Source organism: Phalacrocorax carbo, chromosome 8 (assembly GCF_963921805.1).
Source record: "Phalacrocorax carbo chromosome 8, bPhaCar2.1, whole genome shotgun sequence".
NCBI lineage: Eukaryota > Metazoa > Chordata > Aves > Suliformes > Phalacrocoracidae > Phalacrocorax > Phalacrocorax carbo.
The window spans coordinates 2120437-2128272 of record NC_087520.1 but is presented as its reverse complement, the minus strand read 5'-3'; positions in this window follow the sequence as shown (position 1 = coordinate 2128272).

Sequence of the window (7836 nt, the reverse complement as noted above, 5' to 3'; positions counted from 1 at the left end):
TACGTTTGCAGTTTTAAAGAAGCTTCACTGACTCTAGTACTACTTCCTGAAGGGGAATTTTCTTAAAGATACAATCAACAGAAACAAAAAAAAAAAACCTTTGAATTTTCACATTTTCCTGTTTATTTTAGCATGACACATACATCCCAGCTCACGAAGAATTACATTATCTTCAGAAGCAACTCCCCAACCTTTGTGAATTCTGTGCTTTTTTCCCCCCCCCCAGGTTAAAGCAATGGTTTGAAATTCCTCTGTCAAGTAGTTTAGGCACCTTTTTGCCTAAATCAGCCTTTCTCTGTTCCCCAGCTGAAAAGTTTATCCTCAAACATGTGCTATGGGGATTAAATGTTTTTGCCAGAACTTGGGAAAACCACGGAAAATGTGGGAAACCAAGCTCTCCTATGTCAAGTGTCAGTATTAAAATGACAAAAAATAATCCATGTAATGATTCTTTTTCCATACCTTTTATTTGAATAATTCATAGGTTCCTCTATAGGTAACAGCATGGAAAAGTGAGTCCACCAGCCCCGTGGGTTGGACACAGACCGGGAAACAAAAAGCTTGTGTGAATGAAGTGTAATTCATGTGAATTCGTGTGAAACTTTAAATGCTTTCATGATCTGCTGCTCGTGGGCACCTGAAGGAGCGAGGCCAGGAACGGGCCCCCGCTGCGAGCGGCCGCGGAGCGGGCTTTGCTGCCGCCTCTCCTGCTGCACCCACAGGAAACGGGGTTGCTGCAGATGGGCACAGTCAGCCGCCCCCAGCGCCACGTCAAGGGGATCCCTGCTCCGCCGCGGCTTCCTGCCTCGCCGCACTGGTGACGGCCGCTGCCGCGGAGCCGCTGCGTAGCGGCTGCCTCTCGTCACAGCCGGCCGGCTCGGCCTCCCCTCCAGCCGCGTCCTGCAGGTGGAGGACTGATGGTGAGGGCAGCAAGAGGAGCAGAATATCAGGGGGAAGGGGTTGCCGCCCGTAGGCGATGCTACACAGAGCTCGATGCCGTCTGTAGTGCAGAACCAAGCAGAGACATTTTAAGGCAAGTGAGGCACAGATTTATTGGTAACTCCTTGGGCAGGTGACGAAGCGGAGCAGAAGCTGGCTCTCCGCTTGCCGTTCTGGTTGGAGCTGGGGTGGGTTTCCAGCAGAGAAACCCCAGTGCAGGAGAGCGGCTCCGCGGCGCCCATCCTCCACGCAGCGAGGCACGCGCCTTCGCAAGGAAGGCGCAGGCGGACGCTCCTTGAGATATGCCACGATTTAAGACCCAAAAATGACAACTAAAAATAATTTTCAATGCTTTCACAGAACTACCAGTGAGTGTGACGGCGGCGGGCCCAGGAGCCAAGAACCAAGCAGCCTCCTGGGACGGCGGTTTCGTAGCCAGGCAGGCACCCAGCGCCCCTCCGAGAGCACCAAGTGCCTCCCGCGCCTGTACGGGCCAGGGCTGGCGGGTCAGCCCGGGAAAGGGTTTAGCTGGGTGTGAATCCCTCCCAGGGGATTTGGGTCTGGCCGCAGCCCTGGCAAATGCTTTTAGAGCCGGGCTCCGCAGCTGATGGAGGGCTCCAGCGCGCGCTGCTCAGGCCAGTGCCTCTCCTCCCACCTCTGCGCCATGTCATGTATTTCTTCAGTAACATAGTTTTGGTTTATGTGCACTTAGTAAGCAGAGTGGCAACTACTTTCACTAGAAAAAGAAAAAGAGGCCTTAAAGACGTCTCTGTCTGAATAGTCTTGTTTCTAAGTGGAATTTATATTAGTGGTAGAAAACCAATACTTTGATTTTTCTGCTGCTTCCTTCGATACTTACGCAGCCCCCACGCTGCGCTGGCTGCTGCCAGACTGCTACAACGGCAGCCGCTTGGCCCAGCCAACTTTGGGTGTCTAAAACCTCAGCGAAGATGAATGTTTTCTTGGGTTTTTGTTTTGTTTCCAACCCAAACTGCTTGCTGACCTGCCGGAAGTAAAAAGTTACTTACAGCAAAGTAAAAAAAGACTTCGAGACCATGTAACTTGCTACTTCCAGGAGCAACTTCTCCTGTTACGAATTTCTAATTAGGCGTCTCTAACGGTGGAGGGCCAGTTTTCCTCCTGCACGCCACATTTTAAGCAAAAAGCCTTTGCATGCCCTAAAATAAAAAAAAAACCCACACCAACATGATTATCTACAAATAAACACCACAAACCAAACCAATAAATATAGATGATGCTTTCAAAAGCTTAATCATTTAATGTCTCCATGTAATTTTGTTAGCATTTAAATGTCATGCTGAATATCATTTCTAATCTATTTCAGTATGACAGTTTGTTTACTAACCCCCCCCTCCCCGGGGCAAGCTGCCAGGAGCCAGCACTTATTCTCTACGTACTGCAAGGTTATACCTTTGGGAAACATCATGCAATTTGCAAATTGTCCTTGGTACGCCTTCAGCCTACTCCGTGTAATTTGATTTATGCAGAAAAAGCCAAATTGCTGTAGCTGTAGCGCACCTTCCCCTCCAGCGGCACCGGCTGCAGGAGGCCGGCTGGCTCCAGCGCCAGGCCAGGCTGCGGTGCCGTCCCAGCGCTGGGTCTGAAACACTCGCAGCTTGTAAACTCAACCACTGATTCAAGAGATATTACATGTGCTGATGCTAGACGTTATATGGTGACCCACATTTGGGTTTGGTTTTTTTTTCCCATGTTATAAAATGTTTTATTTCACTTCTCCACCATCTTCTGAAAGCCAGGAACAGCACACATGAGCAAACGGCTTGGGAAGAGAAACGTGGCTTCTCAATGGGGATTTCATAAAAGGCAAAGCTGGAACAGTAGTGGGAACAAGGAAATGGTTCGTAGGGTTGGCCAAAATCAGGCCTTTGAGCAACCTGACATTGTTTATATCACCCCAGTTACAGCATCCGCTGGACCCTATGAGGTCTGACACTGTTTCTTAGGTGCCTGGTCCCGTCCCACCACAAAGCCTACGACGCGGTGCAGCCGGGGCGGCCGTAGGGCTGACCTCGGCTGCTAAAGCAAAGGCGTGGAGCGGCACCGCTGCCCCCCTTTGCTCAGACAGCCTGGAAGAGGCGTGGAGGCTACGAACCTGCAGGAGAAAAGGCGGCCAGGCACTGGGGAGAGGCGGGTGCCCTCCCTGCCCGTGGTGCCGGCATCCCCTCACCATCCTGAGCCGAGGATGGCCAAACGCAGCTGGGCAGGAAACCTCCCACTCCTCCCGCTGCAACGGCCCAGTACTGAGCCAGCGATACCGCCTATTTAACTGGAAAGGCACAAATTCTGCCCACCTAAAATTATGGACCGTAGTTCCCCCATTTCCTACAGAGCCAGGGAAGCGAAGGGGACGCTGACACAGGGAGCTGTAGCCCCTGTAAATCTGATTTACCCATCATCCATCCCTGTTTCATGCCATTAATTCCCATTGACCCCACCCGTGCTCAGTGATGCCATCCCATGCTGGTGGTGGCCACAGCTCCAGCCTACCCTGCTGCTCTTCATTTGTGTGTGCTGATTCTGGGCAACTGACCTTGGCTTCGGGGCTGGAAAAACAAGAAAAAAAGATTTAAAAAGCATGGCTTTGGGTGCAGAATGAAGCAAAATTTCTGGTTTCGGTTGCACTGAGGGTCTCTTCATCTCATTCCTCTGTTTTCTGGTGTCATCATCCAGAGATGCAGCTACGGAAAGGTCCAACTGGCGCCAGCCCTGTATGTGCCTTCCCTGCCCCCGGCCTCTCCTTCACATGAGGGCAAGAGGAGCTTGATGAGGAAAATTGCAATACCTAAATTAACCACTTGGATCATTTTTTCTGAATTGATTAGGGACTGACTTGGGGTGGCTTAAATTGGGGATGAAGAGGATGGGGTGTGAGGCAGGGCTGAACCTCTGGGACGTGCGCGTGTCCTGCCTCTGGCCACATCTGGAAGCAAAACCAGCTCTTTCGTGGCGAGGAGACCCAGTTCAGGCTGGGTTCACACACCTGGGGTCCCGTGTCCACCCCAGCTGGCAGAGCCCATCTCACCGCCAGCGCCGAGGGTGATGCACAGGCAGAAATTTCCCTTATTATTTCACAATCACTGCTGGGTTTAACGCTCAGAGCAGCTGAAGAAGCTCTGAGTGAGCTATTTCGGTGCCTTTCAGACCAATGATGCTCCCGAAGGGCTGCAATCCCCTCTCCCGCGCTACCTTTTTGCCCGAGCCCCCGGCTCGACGCTGTTTCTCAGAACTGGGCTCTGCTGTCTATCTATCATTTTCCACCCACACGAGCCAAATTGATACATGTCAGCTTTTCCCATCATCAGGTTTATGTTACCGTATCAATAGTTTGGGGGAATGATTTTTATCTGCCTTTGGGGGAGGTGACACATGCTCTCCGCGCGGGGTTTGCAGAGCAGTGTGTTCCCAGCCAAGGGGCTTCCACACACACCCCCCCGCAGTCCCCCGGCACCACCACGCTGCTGCCGGACCCCACGCCAGGGCATGGCGGGGTGGGACTGCAGACCACCCCCCACCCATGGCTTCCCTGGGGCCACAGTGGCTCCTGCTCCAGCATCCCGCTCCGGCAGCTTGGCTCAAGGGACACAGGGACACCGGCTTTGGGGCAGACGGACACACGCATGCTGTGCAGTGCTGCCCTGGATAGATGCCAGCTCCTACACCTTCCTCCCAGCTCCTACACCTTCCTCCCAGCTCCCACACCTTCCTCCCAGCTCCCATCTGGCTCTGACCTTTTGCAGGAAGTTCAATAGTTGGGAAGCATCACCATCTTGTTTCCCAAGGAAAACAATTTTTTCCAAGCTAATAAAAGCAACAGAACTGGAATGCTGCAGCCTAGTCCTGCCACTGTAGTGTAGGTCTTCCGATACAAAAAGCCTGCCCTGGAATGGGAAGGCACATGTATTTGTTTGAAATGCAAAGTTCAGTGCATCCTCGGGCTGTGCAACACCTTGATTTTCGTGAAGAGAAAAAAAAAAGAGTTAAAGTTTAAATGTTTCTACATTTTCTAAATTAATTTAACAACTTACAGCTATTTACAAGCCTCTAACCAGCTATAAGGGGGAGCCCGGGGCTCCCCTGAACAGGGTTTGCCTGAGCCGGGGCAGCAGCACTGCGGGGCTGCCCGACAGCGATAGTGTTGGGTGTTGGCATGAGCAGAGCCATGAGGTGCCGCTGGCACCGAGCCGCTTCACCTTGCTTGCAGCAGTGCTTGGGAAAAGGCGTTTAAGAATTTGGGGGAAGAAATGAGCCATTTTGGCAGGCCAACTTTCTTTCCCCAGAATTCCCACTAATGGCACCGTTTGGCCATGGTGGGAAATAGTTGCAGGTTCGTGGCTGCTCTTCTGCTCAAGGATGTGGTGCTTTGAACCCCTGAGTTACTGTTGGTTTTCTGATGTCCTCTGGGATGTTATGGGACAGCATGGGATGGTGTGGAACATCATGGGATGGTGTGGGATGTTATGGGACAGCATGGGATGGTGTGGAACGTCATGGGATAGTGTGGGATGTTATGGGACAGCATGGGATGGTGTGGAACGTCATGGGACGGTGTGGGATGTTATGGGACAGCATGGGATGGTGTGGAACGTCATGGGACGGTGTGGGATGTTATGGGACAGCATGGGATGGTGTGGAACGTCATGGGATGGTGTGGGATGTCATGGGCTGGTGTGGAACATTATGGGACAGCATAGGATGTTATGGGACAGCATGGGCTGGTGTGGGATGTCATGGGATGGTGTGGGATGTTATGGGACAGCATGGGCTGGGGTGGGATGTCATGGGATGGTGTGGGATGTTATGGGACAGCATGGGCTGGTGTGGGATGTCATGGGATGGTGTGGGATGTTATGGGACAGCATGGGATGGTGTGGAACGTCATGGGATGGTGTGGGATGTTATGGGACAGCATGGGATGGTGTGGAACGTCATGGGACGGTGTGCGATGTCATGGGCTGGTGTGGAACATTATGGGACAGCATAGGATGTTATGGGACAGCATGGGCTGGTGTGGGATGTCATGGGATGGTGTGGGACAGCATGGGCTGGTGTGGGATGTCATGGGATGGTGTGGAACGTTATAGGCCAGCAGGAGATGGTGTGGGATGTCGTGGCCCATGGGCACGGCACGGGGCTGAAGGGTGCTGTGCTGAGCCGGGCGCTGCAGGAGCCGTCCTCGCAGGGCGGGATACGTGCTACAGAGCTGAGCAAGTCCTAGCTAAAACCCAAACACCCACACGCCAGAAAAACCCTTCAGCTACTTCTTCCTTTACATGCAAGAGCATTTTTTTTTTTTGTCTTTGCAGATGTTTAACATCTTGATAAAAATTTTGAGGTTTTCTTTTCTTTCAAATCTGACTTTGGCTAATTGAGCTTGCTGGAGCTGCTGCCGTTATGGCCAAAGGACATAAATTTTTTCTGGCACATGGTTCAGCTCTTCCCCTCCAACAGCAGCCGGGTGCCATTTCCTGCGCCGAAGCGCTGCCGTCACCCGTGAGGCCCTTTTCCACCGGTGGTGGCCGAGCTGCGGCACCGGGCGCTGTGGTCCCGGCGTGTCCCCAGAGCCACTGCTAGGGAGACGGGGAGAGCTCCTGCACGTCAACGGGAGAAATAGCAAGTGGTCGGGGGGGCTCCGGACCGGGGTGCTCCCACCCCCGTCCCGTGATGGTGGTGTCCCCGGGGCAGGTGGATGCCGAGCTGGCCACAGGACCCTGCGCGTGCGGCAGAGGGGCACGTCCAAGTGTAAAGACAAATGTCTGCTTTGGTGTCACTTTGGCTCCTGGATTTCTACCCTAAGCGTGACACCGACCGCCAGGCTGCAGCCACAGCCCCACCTGGGCGGCAGGAGTGCCCTGGCTCCCGGCACACGGCGGGGAAAACGCCTCCAAGTTCAAGCAGGCGCACGCGGGGATGATGCCATCCCCCGTAATACACTGATGTCCAGGGCAGGAGCCGGGCGGGCACCCAGCCCCGTGCATCCCAGAGCCAGTCCTTCTGCGTAACGCTTCGTCTTTCCCATGCGGAGACAAGGAAAGCTTCAGGAGATATTTCTCTGCACGTAAGGTCGTGGCTTGACTTTGCTCGAGTCTTGCAATGAACTTGGTTAAGTCATGCACACATGCACGGTTTTCCACATGCAGCAAGTTGCACACATGCTCGATAGTAAATAGATCGTCAAACACCAAAGAGTAATTCTCAACGTCTCATCCCGGTATCTTCATCTATCAATTAGGTGATTAAAATCTGCATGGTAGCTGAATAGCAGATAATATTGGTTACGGGAGAAAAAGTCTTCACTGTCATTACATAATGCCCTTCTTTGGGGCACTTCCCACTCTCGCCTGATCAGCACAGGAAGACATCTATATTTGGTAGTCAATGGAGACTATAAAGATGTGGCTCTGCCAGGCAGCAAGGCAGAGAGGCCCTGGCCAGCCAGCCCAGCCGGCACGGAAAGCACTCGGACAGCGGCCACAGGATGCTCCCCTTGCTGAAGGCTGCCTTCGCTCTCCTCTCCCTGACCGCGCTCATTTCGTCCAGATCGCTGACGACTACCTCTCCCAGACGAAAGCTGTCAGAGATCACTTACCGCATCCAACAGCTCAACTCAGGAGTGCAGGTAAATGCCGCTACACCTCCTGGCGTTTCTTTGCTTACAGACCAGAGGAACATTATTGATGATGATGATGATGATGTTCCTTGGTGCTTTGGGCACCCCAGCCCCCTTCAGCCTAGACTTGGGGTGCTCAGCTCTTGACTTGGTGGTACAAGAAGCTGCTAGAGTCAGGCAGGGTGAAGTTTTCCACCCAACCTTGGGCACATTGCATTAAAAATGCTGAGGAACACGACAACCTCCCT